At 39.6% G+C, this 18,429-nt stretch overlaps 1 protein-coding gene across 3 annotated transcripts in view; it reads right to left on the bottom strand.

Annotated features, from left to right (window-relative positions):
* LOC122780729 (cAMP-specific 3',5'-cyclic phosphodiesterase 4D-like) overlaps nt 1-18,429 on the bottom strand; it is a 92,377-nt gene that overhangs the window by 52,216 nt on the left and 21,732 nt on the right. The gene's annotated exons all lie outside the window — the stretch shown is intronic.

The raw sequence follows: 18,429 nt of genomic DNA, 5'->3' as shown, positions 1-18,429 counted from the left end.
AGGAGCCAGGAACATGAAGAGGTGAGCCTCTTCATGTTCTGGACAACTTCCTCTGGAAAAGGCCCAGAGCTAGGATCAAAGCCAACATCCCATATTGTAAAAGCTCTCCAAAGGCTTTCAACATGCTCCTGCGATCAATTAACTACGGCTCACATCCTCCAAGCAATATCTGTCAGTGTCCGTGTTCACATCAACCACAAGCTTGACTTGTTTTGGTCCACAAGGCAATCATCGTTTCAAAAGACGTCAATAGTTCAGAGAAACACAAAGTTTTCAATTTGATATTCAAAAACATCTTCAGGAAATGAAGTTCAATCACAGTCACTTTTTATCCCTACTAGCGGCGTATCTGAGCTGTAAGTCTGAAGTCCACAATATGAAGCTCACCTTGTTGGGGACTTCTGTGGGCATGGATATTATATTATATTAAAAAGATACTTGATCTCTTCATCCCCCTGGTCACATGCTGTAGCTTTGCTTTCAGTCCAGGTCTGAGTGCTGAAGGATTTTCGGAGTCATCGGTCACATGTGAAAGTGATGTTTGCATTAAAACAACAGGATGTTCCCACATCAGCACCGACTCTGCAGCACAGCTCTGTTACCATGATGAGGGTTCATGATGAGCGGCAGGCAGAGTGACTGATATTTCAGCCTGGTTTGTCCCATCTTTCATTTTGAGAAACACGGAACATATGTGAGAAACTTTCACTCAACACAAGACTTCTCCGCTCACACTGGCTCCCTTTACGTCTGGCATTAGAATGTGTTTTCTGGGATCAGATAGCGCTTCACCGCATGCATTTACACCTGGTATTATCATGCATCTCCAGTGTCGACATCAAGATCCAATTGCTAGGCGATCACGGTCATCCCTCTGGAGTTGCACAGTGACAGCAAGAAGTGCAGTTTCGGTCGAGAAGAAGGTTGTTCCGGTGAAGGTAGGAGGAGAGTTGATTAAAGATAAAGATTAAAGATTATAATCTTATTTTTTTTTGCCAACAACTTATAGCTTAAAGTATAATATCCACTTCCAGTGTCATTATTAATAGTGGGATACCACTTTTTTGTATCAGATACTGATACCGATATCAAAAACAAAAACTATCTACTGATACCAATATCCGATACAGTCATTTTTAGACCACTTACGAACATATGAAACGGTTAACAACACATTTGTGCTGAGTCTTTACAAAGACATAATTCTCCAACTGTGTAACAAATATTGTTCACACAAAAAGAAGAAATAAACAGCCCAAACATGAATGGTTTTGCACAGTGAAGCATGCGATATTAAGAACTTTTGGATTGTATCTGATTCTACATTTTTAACTGTCCAATATCCGATCCAGTGTTTTTGTCCAGTATCGGACAGATACTGATACCGATTCCAATTCCGAATTTTTAAATATTTAGTCAACACCAGACTTGGGTGTGGACTTTCACATAAAATTATGTTATAAAAAACTCAGCAGGAGGAATGTAAATGCAACTGAACCATTTTCTCTGACTTCATCTTTAGTGCGAGCTAAGGTGACTGTGATGATGAATGCCTGGGCAAGACCCTCATCCAGGAAGAGACTGAGCCATCAAATCCTTAATCACACAGCATCTAAATCTATCCCTGTCAAGGTCCAATGCATCACCAAGGAAACAGGGAGCTCCTCAAAGGCAAACAGAACCTTGGTATTCAAACAGGACATCAGTTAATAATCTGCCTCCGGTTGGTGACCCTGCCATACCCCTGAGGCTGCAGGCACAGAGCGTTAAAAACAGATGATCATGGGATTATTATCCAGGTGAGCTCAATCAGAACATAGCGTCAGTGATGTGGGATAATCTTTAAGAATGATTGTGATTATACTGACTGCGTAAGATAAGATGTCCCACAATTTGAGTTATAACTCCTGGTAGGACTACCGAGGACAATAACTCAAGATATCATAATAACCTTTTCTTCAATATCAATATAAAGAGACACAGGGTTTGCAACCTGGTCCTATCAGCATATTCTCCCCATGTGTGCGTTTCCTCCCACAGTTTAAAAACATGCAGATTAGGGGATTAGGCAAAACTCTAGGTGTGAGTGTGAGAGTGAATGGTTGTTTGTCTCTATGTGACCCTGTGATGGACTGGTGACCTGTCCAGGGTGTACCCCACCTTATGCCTTATGTCAGGTGGGATTGGAGCGCCCCTCGCAACCCTCATGTGGAGGATAGAGCGGTAGAAGATGGATGGGTGGATGGATGGACATCAAAAACAGTGAATATCTTCAAGTTCTCAAACTTGCATTAGAATGTCCAGCTGTTAATACTTACATATTACATCACAAATCAAACTGAAAAAATTCAATATTTTAGGTCCATACATAGTTGTTTCTATTTCAAAAAGTGGTTTGGTTTAATCAACAAACATGGCACAGCTACTACTGCAATCACCAGGCAGAGGAGGACAACAACCACAAAAGCCTGCAAGATGATTGCACGACGATGGAATGGTGACTCAAATCAACAACTCGCCATTAAGCCTTGTTCTGTTCATGTCCGATCCCATGAAATGTTGTTATAATCCTGTTCCTGTCAACAGAGTGTGATCCTTCTCAGCCTGCCTTGTGGAACACGTTAAAATTATTATAATTGTCAAGACAAATTCCGAATAGTACTGCAATAAGAAATTACACCCGTCTTAACACACTCGGTCAGTGGTCTGTCTTCTTTGTGGCTCTGCTATAAAAGAGTGTTAAAAGTGTTAAAATATTATACAACTTTTAAATGTGACGTTCTGCTGCTCCACTCACCAAACCCAACGGTGTCTTTCCTTATAGCTTATTACCTTTTCTCTCTTTGCAAACACATCTGAATTAATGCCAACAATTCAAAATGCGACAACAAACTAAAGCAATGCAGACCAAAAAACTGTCAGGACGTTTGTGATAAAGCACAGGTCAGAGCGTTCACAGGAGCGAGTTATCAGCAAAGAAGGAATAAAGAGAAGCTCAAACAGTTAAAGATACAATATGTAATGTGTACGTCTGCATTAAAATATCAACAAACTAAATATATATACACACATCTCGTTGAGTAGTGAACTTAGGACTAACCAAAACATTTCCAACACTATTTATATATAAACGCTTGTCAATTGTTACATTTAAAATCACTGAGTCCATCAGCTCCACACGATTCTCTCTCTCTCTCTGTGTTTCTCATTACTGAGGTGTTTTGTTTCCGTGACTGTGGTGACGCAGAAAGATATAACTGATGTAAAACCTGATGTTTAAACCGATGTTTATAGTGTTAAAGAATTATCCCTGAACCTTTGAAACATGAGTGAAATGTCACACTTATGTCCACTGTCTTAATTTATATCCCTCACTGCTGGGAGGTGATCTGTTTGAACACTGGATAGTGAGGAAATAAACACCAGATTGTGTTACTAAAGCTGAGGAGAGTTCATTAACACATGCCCGAGCCGCCACATTGACTCTTCCACGCTCCAGCAAACCAGGCCGTTCCGGCTGTAATCGGACAACGTTTTTCAGAGACTGTGTCATTACACAGACCTTACAAATTTACAGCAGACAGGATTAGGGATGTCCCAAAACAACTTTTTCACTTCCGATAGGATACCGATATTGCAGCCAGTGTATTGGCCGATACGGATATCGATACGATATTAGCACGAATCATACATACCATAATTACTTATTTTGTAGTGTGGAATGTTAGAATAGGCTTGATCAAGTGATATTACTTAAACCGAGAACAATAGTCAGCAACAGTAGGCATGAGAAAAACTGATCCATTTATTATTAACCAATGAGTTACATAAATTTAAACCTTCAACATAAGAATATTCGATTTTTTTACCATGTTAATTTCATACAGTCTATGGTTAATTTCATCAGGAGGAAAGTACCAAGTGCTAATGGGGGTGTTTTCAGAGCACCCGTGTTTCACAGGTAACAGCGTGTCTTCAGAGAACACCCCCCTTGTTTTCACTATTTTGGATTAGCCTAACCCACACAGGGTGAGTGACTCGTCCCACAGACGTACTTAGCTCCGTGTGTGGAGCTTCAGGACACATTTACAACTCAGAAAGCTCTTGGCATGGCTGGTTTTTGGGGTATAATTAACAAACGGAGGCTGTTGAAAGTCGACAGGTGGCACTGGTTTATGAAATAATGTTGTTTTAGCAGCTAGTGTGGTGCCAATGGTTCGCTGTGCAGCTTCGTAGCCTCTGATTTCAGAGGTTCAAGAAAAAAGTTTAGCAGTAGCACAGACACACTGTTGTTGTGATCATGTGGGCTCTACGTGCATCCAACACATAGAGCCCATGTGATCTGTGTTCACAACGGGCATTGCTTGTATCGGAGCGCTTATATCTGAGATTTTAGAGGCGGTCCGATATAATCCGATACTCGTTTTTTGGCTGATATAGGACCGATATCAATATCGGATCGGGACATTCCTAGACAGGATTAAATTGCGTCAGAAATTATCTCTATAATTAGTGTTAATGTGAGTTGGGTTAATCTTTATATACCAACAGAGGGTACAATTTTATTCAAACGGAACGTGAACAAAGGCATGTTGGAGTACAACTATGCAGCGGTTTGTGCTCTCAGAAAAATTGCAATGGTTTCTGAAAGCTGAGAAGTTGCATGTGAAAGCCAACATTGTGGTTATTACGATCATTTCACTCACACTTTGCAGGAAGCCGGCAAATCAGCGTCTTTGTCGCCACAGAGGAGAGGGTTGGAAAAACATGTGTACATAGTTTCCATTTTCTGGCCTGTTTTTGCACATTTTGCACAAAATATTTATTGTAAATGTTTTATACTGTTCAGAATTTTAATTTAACATGCAAAATGTGTTGTTCATGTACAACTGCAGTGTTTTTCTCTAAAAGCAGAGTAAATAACTGCCGGATATTGAAAGTTATTCTGGTAAAATCATGTTTTGAGGCCTTGGGTTACTCACACTCAACCTTTGAGTATCTTGTATCTGGTTTGTCTAAATGTCTCAGTTATATGTGATGTTTGCCATCCATCAAATCCAATCCTTTAGCCTGTGTTCTGTGACAATACTCCCATAAGTGAGCAGTAGGCTCTAAATATAATTCACAGTAAATGTTAAGAACTCATTCATTTGCTGATGCAGCAAAGACACAGGAAACACAAACTCACACTGAGTATGAGCGAACCACTTTGATGGCTCCAAGAGTGGCAGGTCCCTTGATAACATTTCAAAAGTGAAGGTCACATTTCTGTTTGCCATTCAAAAATGAAGTTCATGGATGTGACTATGAATCCAACTGTCATGGAAAGGTCAGGACGTTAGAGGTTTCTCAGCTTTTTGGGAGAAAGATTTTTACTCCACCATCACTTCCTCTTACTTAAAAGCAGACAAATAGGACGATATTTAGATCCGTGGCATGCTATTCTTCTTCTTCACTTGACATTGGTAACATTAGCTGAAAGAGGTTTCTTCATTAATGCTAATTATTAAGTGGTGTAAAACATTACATTATTTGCATTCCATATTCTAAAACCTGCTCTATATGAAAATTGCCTCAAGATCCTAATTTATTGGCGCTATGCCTGTAGGAATAAAACAAGACAGAGTGATATGAGTTTGCCTCTGCAGCACAGGGCTGATGCATGAATGTCACAGGGAAGAGATAAATTAAATATATGGTAAAAGTCACGCAGGCTTTCAACACAACAGGAAGTTTGAGGTTTAAGTTTGATGGATATTTCTATATTTTCTGTCAATTAACAGATTTGGGTTTTAAAAGAATTTTAATAAAACAACAAAAACATTTTTGTTGAACATATCTTCAGGTGTCAATGCAAACTCACCAAATCCATGTGGATACACCATGTTATACATCATTCCAACACAATCAGCACCAACAAGCCACACAGCACAACAGACCAGCGTGAAGTCACTGCAAAGTCACAATCCCCAGCTGAAGAACAACAAACACCTGCATCCATCACATAGACACTATTGTTTGATCAATTACAAAGACTTGTAAAGACTTACAAAAACCTGTAAACATGCTAATCTCCAGTGAAAAGACCCTGTCCTGACGTAAATGTATACTGTGGTAATGAAAACAACGATGCACATATTCAGCTGAATGTACACTCATAAAAATAACATCAAAAACAAATACATTCACCCAAATCTTACACACTGGACAACTTCCATATTTCAACAATATCTCTATATCACCTTATATTAAAATGTGTTGACTTTTCCTCAAGAGATAAACTGAATAAGTTAAGATATGTAGATAAGATAAAATGACATGTAATGTAATGTAATAAACCTGTTAAACCTCTACATGTGCACTGTGGAGAACATCATTACTTGCATGATATTCCAGCTGCACCAGGAGGGAGCAGATGGTTCTATAAAGACTCATTCAGATGGCAGAGGACATGATTGGGATCCCAATACCTGCAATCAGGGGACATTTACCAGGCTTGGTGTCAGGACAGGGCCGTGACCCGCCACACCCTGGCTACCACCACTTCCAATTACTCCGCTCCAGATGCGATATGGGACAACTCAGACACGCACCACGAGACTGAAAAACGGCTCATTCCCACCAGCTGTTAAACTAATGAACAAGGCCTGAGACATCATTTCTGAGATGCCAAGGCCAGTGCAGTTACCTGGTCTGTGTGGGAAAGGGAGGGCACGTGAGTTAATGATTTCTCTGTTAGATGGAGCAAAGAAACCAGAAAATGTTCACATTTAAGGAGCAGAAAAATCAGAAAACTTCATGTTTAATAATGGACTGATGGAGTAATTGTTTCACATCACAGGTCGTTAATTGCATACTGGACGTTTATTTCGATCATTGAGGCTTATGCGGTAAATAAAAAAGTTTCTAAAATGAAAGGTATTTACTCTACATCATGACGTAGAAATATACAGTATGTTGATACTAGTATAAACAAACTAGTATAAACAAAGAAGTAAATCAACAGCATGGTTGATAAATAACATAAAAACACACACTGCAGTTTTAAAACAGCACAAAAAGGTTTAGGCTGCTTTTTCCTCCATTACTATGTTAAAACACAATTTACCAAGAGCATGCCTGCGGCATGGTGAGAACTAAGGGTTAAAACACAAAAAACTATACGTTTCCCTTTTCCTTTGTTGTGAAATATAAAGAGAAATGAGAACAGACACTGTGAAGAAGACTGGGTTTACATTTCTCTGATTGGCTTATTCATGGGCAGGCTGCAGTATGTCATTCTTCTTTCTTGTTGCCATTGGTTTGTCATTTTGTGACATACATTACATACATTAGTTATCTGGTTTTAACACTGTGGCTGATCAGTATATACATTATCTTGTGTAAAAGTCCTCTTGTGTGTTGTGTGTGTGTGTGTGTGTTCCGCTTTGTTCTCCGCATGCTAGAATTTAATTAGATCTGATTAACAGCATTAACCAGGGGCAAGGTCCAGCCTTCCCGCTACAGTGTGACATTCAGGCTGTTTATATATCTAACACACATTTTAATAATACTCTTTTAATTCTGTTTGGAATAATGGAAACATAACACAAACATTACTTTCAATAAATTTAAACAGCCTCTTTAGGCAAAAGGCTGTCAGTGTGATTGCTATTAGTGCAAAGACCATCTGTGGATACAACAGCACCTCCAGTTGTGCCCACAGTTTTAAGTCTTTGCGTGACACTTAAAAAAGAATGTAGTTTTGCTTAGATTTTTATGCAGAGAAAAAAAAATAGCCTCCACCATTTTGGCCCATGAGAACATTTTTTGAACGGGACACGATACGGAGGTTATTAATCATTTTCACCATCACCTCATTGTGTGTGTGTGACAATTAAACAGATGAATCTCGATTAATATGGCTGTAATAAAAAGATAATTAACACGCTGCGACACGACTGTTGACGCAGCGCTGCCTGGCGAGTTGACCAGACCTTCCTCCTCAAACAGGATGATAAATCCCACTCAGTGGTTGTTTGACTAATTGCCATGGAGATTCCTCTTGACTCAACACACCAGCAGATGTGCATCGGTGTGATGAATCAGAGTCATTATGTCTAACCTGCCTCCTGTTTGCTCCTGTAATGAACCTGTTGTCCTTGCCTCTTGTATTACCTGTCAAACTAAAGCAATTACAAAAAAATTACAGTTTTATTCTCTCTGTGTGAGGCGGCGAGAGGTAGGGCATCGAGGGAACGAGGAGGTGAAAACGAGCGAAGAGCAGGTGAGGAAGTGCAGCATTCATCAGTGATGTTGCTCACAGTAGCAGGTGTTTCTGTCAGTGCACGGATTATTGCCAGACTTTTCTTTTATTAAAAATGTCAAAAGCCAATGCAAGTAAATGCAATTTGTACTGACCAATAACTGCTTTCTGCCTCTTGAGAATAATCTTCTCAAGTCAAAAACACTTTCCGTTTATAGACTTAAACCTGCTATTTCTTTTTGTAGGATTGTTTTACTTCAATATTTTTTGGAAAATGTTATTTATTCAGGTCTTCTTTGTATTTTTTTTTGTATGAGTCAAATTTATAATCTAGCATTTTTAGTTGTGATATAAAGTAGCAATAATTGTGCCAAAAATCACAAAATAAACATAAAAAAGAAGCCAAGTGATGTTTGAACTGTGACGTATTTCCTCACAAATCTCACAAATTTTAGACATTTTGAGCACTTTTTGCTGAGTTGTGTTTATATAGTTGCCTAGGTTGTGCTGAATAAAAGTATATAAGAAACTCTATATTGCCCATTCCTCTACACTACATTTCAATACTAAACGCACGCTAGAACACGATTAGAACACGCGTCACTAGTTTGTTCAGAATCAGCTGTTTATCGTGGATGACGGATCGTCTAACGTGATTTCCGTATTGCCGTAGCAGCCTCCGCATTAAAACCACTTGAAGCTTCCACTATGTGACGACACAGAATAGCTTTATTATTTCACTGCAGTGAGCTCGACGGTGATTGGACATAAATGTCACTTCCAGGGAAGCTCAGCTTCTCTGGGAGTCAATGGACGCGGACGCTGGGCTTCTGCATGACGATTGAAGGAACTGTCTGAAAGGCAGAGCCAGTTTTTGATTGACAGCGTTGCAGAAACATACACGACAGCGGAGCCTTTTTTTGCCTCAGTCCTGTGTGGATTTTGTGAGGGAAGTCAGCTGCTCATTGTGTGTTATTTGCGTGTGATACAGATCATTTTCATTTGTGAAAAAACTATTATAGCATTTCAGCTTTACATAATTATTGGGCTTCCTTGTTCTTTTGTTGTTGTTTGTTTGCACAATATATGTAAGAATTTATGCATAAATAACAGTTTCAAACACCAGCAATCACCACTGGTTTAAATGTATCCTGACATCAGCTGGGTGTTGAAAGTGCTGGGATTTGGCACATGTTTGTACCATCTGAGAGCTCAGTGTGGACCGAATGTTAAAAATATTAACAAGGACATTGCATCATTTCCCCACTACTGATCCACGTAAAGCCACAGTGACACAAATGGAACTTGCACGCAAACAAAATTAAGGTCAGCAAAAGGACAGGGGTACAAATCTCTATGCTCTTCACTGAATATTGTTTTGTAATACGATAGGGTTTATCATGTGGAAGCATATTTATTTATCTGATCTGCCGTATATCTTGACTGAATCGGTGAACCATCAGTCCACCTTGAGAGGAAGTGCTTTCCTCATCTCCTGTAGAGCTCAATCACCAGGATACTGCAGTGCTGCTGCCAGACAGATCAGAAACCTTATTTGCTTTTGTTCCTGCCTCAGAAACGCACGACATGTCACGTCACAGCCCACACTGCTGCACAAAAAAGGGCATAAACGCAGACAAGCTTGTTTAGGGGCCAAAAATTAATCGAAATGTTATCAAAATCGTAACACAGCCTACTGCAATTTCTCAAATCGCAGGGGGTGCAGTATTTGTTAAAGCCAAATATCTGCTTAGATTAATTATTGTCTCCATCTACACACATCTTATTCTACAGACTGTAGAGAACAGCTTTGTTTCTCACAGATCTGCACAAATATCACACAGTAATCAGTAATGATTCCCATTCCCTCCGATATCGTGAATAATTGCAATTAGATATTTATCCAGATATTCCCTTCCTAAAGCAGGAAATTGTCAATTTATTAACAAAGCGGACCCATTTCTCAACTGTAGACTGGGTTTGATAAATCAGCTCAATCAATTGATGCTTTTTATTAACCAAAAATGTAATTTTGAATCCAGATCATCTACCCACCCATCCTGCACATCCTGGGTCATAGTGGAGGCCATATCTTTGAATTTGCACTGCCAGGTTTGCTGCTAAGAGGGCAGAGACTCATCCCTCCAATAAGAGTTGTTGCATCGGAATGGTACATTAGGTTGTGTCGGGGCATTGAAATAATCATACAGTGCTTGATTGGATGTAACTACAAGTACGTATACTCCCCCAGAGTACAAGATGAGTCATTTAAAACTCGATTCAAGGTCAAAGCCGCCTCTAAAATCTAATAGGGATACTAGAAAACAACTCTTTTGATATTATTAGGTTGTATGTGGGTGATTAACTCAATATAATTTGTATTTTGTAATCATGGGGACTTTAAAGACAGTGACTCCGTCAGCCAAACATACTGTTTGTGTCTTTTGAGAGCGTGCAAATTACTGACACCATGATTAAACCTCATGTTTATGCCATTTAGATAAAGTTTACTTTGCCTCTCATGAGTGGGATGCCACCGAGGAGATTTGTTTTCATCACAGATTGTGTCTGATGACTCATTAATATTATTCCATATCCTGTTTTCTTGGCATCAGTGGCATTCATGATTAACTGTTACAGGCTGTCTGGGAAGAATTCCACTGGGTACTTTACCTTTTAAGGTAGGTTAGAGTGATTTAGATCCTTTTTTTCCAGCACAACATATAGGCAATTTTTTCACCAACTATATAAACACACCTGAGCAATTCAAAATGTTTAAAATTGGATGGAATTTGGTGTATGTTGTGACTTTTGCACAATTATCGTAACTCCTGTTTTTATTTGCGATATAAAATGACATAAGCAGATGAAAAAATGCATTTTGTAAAGCCTGAAGATATAACCTACAAACACACACCCCCAGTATGTCCATATACTGAGTTGTGTATTATTCCTGTGGCAATTTACCAAGGGTGCACCTGCAGCACTAATCTGTCCTGTGTGATGACTGAGGGTTACACAAAATGTCTTATCAAAGGGGAAAATACTTTGAAAGCATTAAAAAGTAGAGCCAAAGGTGGTTGTTTTGTTGAGTAATCCTTGAGGAAAACGATGTATTAATCATATTCACTATGATCTCATTTGTGTCTGACAAATGAAATTACATCACAGTTGCCTCTTTTCTTCAAACGCAACTTTTGAAAATCTGGTGCGATTGCAACTCGGCGTGAATCACTCTTGTACAAACATGTGCCCGTGAGGATTTGACTTTCTGATGATTCATATCAAACTATACAATCGTGCTGAGGTTTCCACGGTGTCATTTATTCTTCTGTTGCAGCGGGAGAGGCAGTGACATTTATTCTATTAAAAAGAAAAAAAAACAGGACATCACCATCAGAGCCACATCGAGTATCAATCCGGAGGAAAATTAGCAAACAGATTTATAACGCAGGCAGCAACAGCAGTTCCCATGACAGGCCTGACTTTTTTGTTTGTTTGTTAGATAGATAGTTGGATTGTTTTTGCCACAGGCGACTAGTCTGCCTGGGAAACGTTAAACACTGTCAATTCTAGATGACTCTTGCTACCAGCTGCCGGCAATTGCACCGACTTCAAGAAAACACATATATTTTAAAGTTTGTGCATTTATATCAAAGCTACGTGTAAAGTTTCAAACAGTTTAGAGAGTATACAATGTCCTGGATGTCAGGCTAACACAAAAGATAATCATCTTAAGAAATGCTTGAAATCTATTGATAATGTGTATTAAATTAATGCTTTTGTCAGATATTACTTTATATCAGAGTCGTCCATAAAAGCATGAGCAGTTTTTTTTAATAACGCCGTTTCACAAACCATACTTTCAGTGATACTAATTTATAATGTTCTCAGTTTATTAGTTTTTCTTTTTCAGGTTTAAAACCATGTATACATTGATCCTCTTCCAGTAAATTGCCTTCTTTCTTTTCTTTTTTTTCAGCTTTAAAATATGATATTGGCCATGATGACATACGCTCAATACTGCATCTAGATGTTGTTGCTTTAGGGCGTAAGCCTCGTATGATGGTAGACAAGCTTGTTTTCCCATCAGATCACAGTGAAGTTGATGTGAAGGTGACAATAGACGATAAGATAACTGGTCAAATATAACGCGTCAGTCTGAAAGCACATGCACTGAAAACAGCGAAAATGCAAATGCAGGTGCGCTGCTTCTCCTGAGTGGTTTGGAGAGTGACTGCATGCACACACACGCACACACACGGTCACATACAGTCAACCGTAGGTATTTTGCATGTGCACACTCTGTATTTGTTTGCTGTACTGGTTATATTGCTTGGTGAAATGGCCTGTGTGTTTTACAAAGGGGAAAAGTTATTAGTGGCACTAAACACAGGTGGAGCAGATGGATGACGTGTTTAAGTCATCTCAGAATATCCATCCACCCATTTTCCACCACTTCATTCTTCACAGGGTGCTGTGCCAATCTCAGCTGACATAGGGCGATGGGGGGGGACACCCTGGACAGTTCGCCAGTACACCGCAGGGCCACACACACCTACGGTCATTTTACAGTGTCCAATTGACCTAATCCCCATATTGCATGTTTTTGGACAGTGAGAGGAAGGCGGGGGACCCGGAAAAAACCCACGCACACACGGGGAGAACGTGCAAACTGCGCTTCAACTCAGCTTCAGCATCCGGTTTAAGTTTTGATGTGTGTTGCTCTGTCGTCAGCAGAGACAAATCAAAGCTGTTCACAAACCTCACGAGTCTGGTTGAAAGAACATAATGGATTATTACGTTTTATGACTCAGCAGAGTTGCATCTTAACGTCTTCAGTGCAACAACGCCTCTCTGACGCAAGTCATATTTGTCGTGTCGCTACCATGCGTGGAGCATTTCTCTTCTGATGAAGCAGCATGTGTATACGTATATGTAGTATTATAGGCTACAGTACATACTGTATACATACTATACTGTATACTGTAGTACAACTGCATGTTTGACACAGATGGCGACAGTGAAATGTAAAATTCATGTCAAAACAGGAGAGTTAGAGTTCTTTAGAAATCTATATTCAAAAATGGAATGACAGCTTTTCAACTTTCTGATTTTCTATCTCAACTCATGAATGGAAATTATCAAAACTACTCACTAATACCATGTGACATTGTTCCAAAGAGAGCTTAGGTGTCTCTTGTGTCCTGACTAATTGTCACCGACCAACAGCCCCGATGAAATCAAACTCACTAGCTATGTTTACATGTATATTTTACTTTTACTCCATTTCCTCTAACTATCTTTGTTACTCGTTACTACCAAATAAAACCAGCAACGGTCTGTATTTATTCAGAGCCTTTCTAGTCTTGATGAGCTGCTTTACACTACAGCTTTGCCATTCACACTTCAACATGGAGTTAAGTGTCTTGCTCAAGGACACATAGACTAGCAGAGCCAGAAATTGAAACCACAACCTTCCAGTTGAAAGACAACTCGCCCTACCACTGAGCCGCCATGGCGCAATCCTAACACCTCACTTTTTTAATACATTTACTTCTAAAACTTACACTTCACTGTCAACTATCTGCGTAATATTCCTCTTCTTCCACATCTGTGACTTTTGAGTCTGTTCATTATTCTTCTTCTGGAATGAAAATACAGCAGTAATGACACTAGCCCCCTCAGAGTTAGGAGTGAAATTGGTTTCCAGGTGGACTGTATTGGATCAGAGATCATATTTTTATTCCAATCAGGCTTTTTTTTTTTTCCCAAATTCTGCGTCATGGCCAGACCGGATGCTCAACTTCCCCTTTTACAATGACGACACTTTTTCACTCCTCACAAAGAAAAATACTACCGACTGAATGCTTCAGCTCTCTGTGGAAACATGATCAACTATAAAACCACACATTAAGACTATACGTGTGATGTTTGTGTTCACAGCGGCTCTGCTGAGGAAAGATGTACCATACATCTGATCAAGTGAGGAACCACTCCACTCCTCGTTCTTTCACTTCCATAAATCTTAGGGTAAGGATTTCTTGGCCTAGGATTTGATTAGAGAGCTGAAGTGTTCCTAATGAGGTTTTGTACAAATAAAACCAGATATAAACTAAAATCCAGGGTAAAAATAAAGGCCTGCTCTAGGTGTATTAGATGCGAATCATCTAGAAATGACCAAACAAACACTACCTAAACTATGGAACAAGTATTATACTCAACAAAAAATCTCTTTGGTATGTTTATTGTTGCTTAACCATTTTCATTTTATGAGAAGAACGGCGGCAGAACAGACAGAAACTATTAACGGTCTTTAATTTACCTCCCCTGCCGTGGTCACAGCGGCGTTAAATGAATGAATTAAACTTAGTAAAAGCGACAGCCAACTGTTAACACCTGCAGGTCACGCCAGCAAATGAAACACAGCGTTTTAATCCTCCCTCAGCGAACAGCGTTGTCTTTTCTTCATGTGAGATTTGAGGTTTGATAACATTATGCACATATGTCTCAATAGCTGCCCAACAACCCTTCCTATCAACCTACTGGGCAACCATTGAGGTCATTATCGCTGAAAAAACAGATGGGCTCCATAGCAACAGGGGTGATTTTGCCTGAAGTGGAACCCTAATTAATGTTACTGGTAAAAACTCACAGCATTCCAATCCAAACGTCAATGACCACAGACATAAAAACAACAAAGCTGTAATTAAACCTTTGTTATATTGACATTGAAGAAAATTATTTTGAGATACATACACTTATTGACTTATTTCTTAGCTCCGGGCCCTGATTTAAACCCTTAAAACCGTTGAGGTGTCCTTGAGCAAAATTGTGAACTTCTGCTGGGTAATTCGCTTTGCAGTTTGCCTTTTGCCAGTGTGTTATGTGACCTTAATAAGCCTGCATGCCTGGGGTTACACACATTAACATGCAGATAAACGAGGTGGATATTCTGCAGTTCCAGCTCTAATAAGTCTTCTGGTCTCAGATAGTTGTTTCTATAAAGATAAAGCTATATAAGACAGACCAACAAAATATCATTAAATTAATTGTTTGGTTAATCCAAATGTAGACAACCCCCAAAAAATGCAAGAACGTAAAGTAGCTATTGCATTATACTGTATTTGGCGGAATAGATAGATAATATCCACGATAACCTTTCAACATAATGTCGATTGGGGCTGGGCAATATCTCGATATATTAATATACTATATCAATATATTTCTAAACAAAATCTAACATGGGACAATATCGCTTGTATCAATATAGTTCATTTTGCGTTAAAATTACAATACATGGGCCGCAAGTTCGTACCTATTTCTCCTCTCTGCGTCCCCACACACACACACACACACACACCGAAGTTATCAATATTGATAATAAATGACATTATTTAATTATCATATCAACAAGCTGTGTTAAATATCTATGTGAAATAATTTGCGAAAATTGTTCAAACCCAGTCCATTTTTTTTTTTGACCTCTGACATTTGGCATGTGGCTTAAACTTATAATGGACTGTTCTAATATGCTATAATGCTTTGGGGGAAACCCCAATTACATCACAGAAAAAATATCGAGATATATATCCAGTATCACCATTCAGCTAACAATTATCGAGATATGACTTTCAGTCCATATCGTTCAGCCCTAATGACGATCAAGTGATCCGAGAGAGAGAACTACACTTCTGCACTTATTCCAGGCCGTTTACTCCCTCACAATTCCAAATACATATAGATTGATTATGAAAATAATCATTAGTTGCATCCCAAATTATATTAAAACTACGATGTGTATGGCCTATAAATGTTAGTGTGAGATTTTTAAATAAAAATGACACAGACTGTCGGATGAAAATGTCACACAGTTATTTTTTGCACTTTAAGATGGAGTTACCGTTTATTTTTCAACGTTCCTGTTTTGAGGACGATCTATATTTAACAGTCATCTGAGTAATCTGGAGTGAGGTGTTCAGTGAGGAATAAAAATACTGTACGGTGCCAGCAGTGGTGCCGCTGCCGTTGGTGGACATGAACCTGGGTGACTCACTGCTCTTACTCCTACTTACAGCTCAACAACATGTTTCCATTTCAATGGTCGTCATTTGGCAGCATGATTCACAGTGGCTCTAATAGTGTCCACAGAGAACTGAAGAGATGAAATCAAAGAATCAAACTGACGCAGAGCCGGAGGGAATACCTCGAGTGGAACGACAAGTTAATATGGATTTTTATTCATGCCCATTCAACTAAATCAGTGAACTCTCACCATCTATTTGTTTGTCTGTGGTCACACTGTCCCTGTAGTCCAGGGGTGTCAAACATACGGCCCGGGGGCCAGAACCGGCCCGCCAGAGGGTCCAATCCGGCCCACAGGATGAATTTGTTAAAATTTCACACTAATCTAAATGTAATGTCAAATGCTCCAGATACCCGTGACTAAATGTTTGTGCCTTTATAGATCCAGTGTGCTGTGTAAATAGTAAATTTAGGCATGATATTGTTGAAATTGCACTTATATTTCTTAAGAAATTTCATGTTTTGTAAAATTATCCTTCATTAAATGTAAAACAAAGGAGTTGTTCATAGGTTATTATTCTATTATTTTGCTATTTTTACTGGTCCGGCCCCCTTGAGATCAAATTGTGCTGTATGTGGCCCCTGAACAAAAATGAGTTTGACACCCCTGCTGTAGTCCATGTATATTCTTCTCTTTTATTATGGTTTTCCTACACTTCTTCATGAAACGTGAAGTCTCGCACACATTAAATTGACGTCACGGATAAGAAAATCTTTCCATATTGACTTTTTTTGTTTTCTCTCTCATTCCTTCAGAGTAAAACTGTGTACTCTCTACTTTCTTCCATCTCTTTACTCTTTACCTTTATTGATTTTTCCTTCAACGTGTGCCTCTTAATTTTCCCTTGACAACACGGACACTGTCCAAATGTGGAAGGTCAGCATTTGTTGATAACGTGTTGTATTTTTCGGACACGTCGACAATGGAAAAGCAAAGAAAGACGCTGTGAAACAAAGGCAGGTCATCAGCCTGATAGATGAGGTTTGCATGTTCACAGTTAGCACTGAACCATCAATCACACCTCGTCATTCCTCGGAGGGTTAAGTACCGCAGCATAGGGCCCAGGTACAGGCGGCTCCAGGCGAGAGACCCAGAAATCACAGCTATTCATTCAGTTATTTCAGGGGCTTTTTCTTCCAAAATACCCTGCAGTGCAGTGTCATCATTAAATTCGCAGCCTCCTTCGTTTTGTTACATGTTGGAAATGTGATTCATTACGAAATAATATTGAATTACATGTTTGCTAAGCTGTGGTATTTTCCAAGAATGTAGACACATGACAGTAAGGTTCCTGCTCTCCTCTGCCCCGCTGAGTTACACATAAACAGGTCAGCATGAACAGCATGAACATTAAATGTTACCTGAACCTAAGCCTTATGCCGTGTTGACACAACACATCAAGCAACGAGACGTTCCCAAGGATACAGATTCACGGCTGCAATTTGTGCACAGGTTCATCGACAGCCGACACCGGTGCTGGTCAATGTCCACCGAGAGATAACTGGTAACTGGTAACTGATAACTGATGATGGCGATGATCTCTGAGAAGACTCGCAGGTACACAGACTACACAGAGGTACCAGACACGACCACTCGTAATGAGCACGGGTGTCACGATCGCAAGCGTTAATCGAACATTGACAGAAAATGACGTCACAAAGGTGGAATCGAGTCGTAGCCTTTGTAGCACGACGACACGTCACTTCCTCCCGCTAAACCAAAACTGCTGCCAACTAATGGTAACCATGGCAACTGCTATTTTGGGCGACACATCGACCAAACTCGAACCCACTCTCGATTCTCTCAAATCGTGGTGTGGAAATATTTTTGCGTTCCCCGCCAATTCTGTCAACAACATTGGCGCGTAAACTATGTTGTGCACGTGTAGCAAAGCACAGGACATCCCCGCAATCGTCACAAGACAGAGACGTAACTATGAAGACAACTCCGTTAACAACTCTTCTGTCCTCATTTGCGAAACATCCTCAAAGTTCAACTAGCACTATGGGCGTGTTTGTAGCGTCAGACATGTGCCCTTATTCAGTGGTGGAAAACCCTGGATTTAAACATTTAATTAAGGTGCCAGAACCATGCTACT

Source organism: Solea senegalensis, linkage group LG14, assembly GCF_019176455.1.
Source record: "Solea senegalensis isolate Sse05_10M linkage group LG14, IFAPA_SoseM_1, whole genome shotgun sequence".
NCBI classification, from domain to species: domain Eukaryota; kingdom Metazoa; phylum Chordata; class Actinopteri; order Pleuronectiformes; family Soleidae; genus Solea; species Solea senegalensis.
This window is presented reverse-complemented; position numbering and strand designations above follow the sequence as displayed.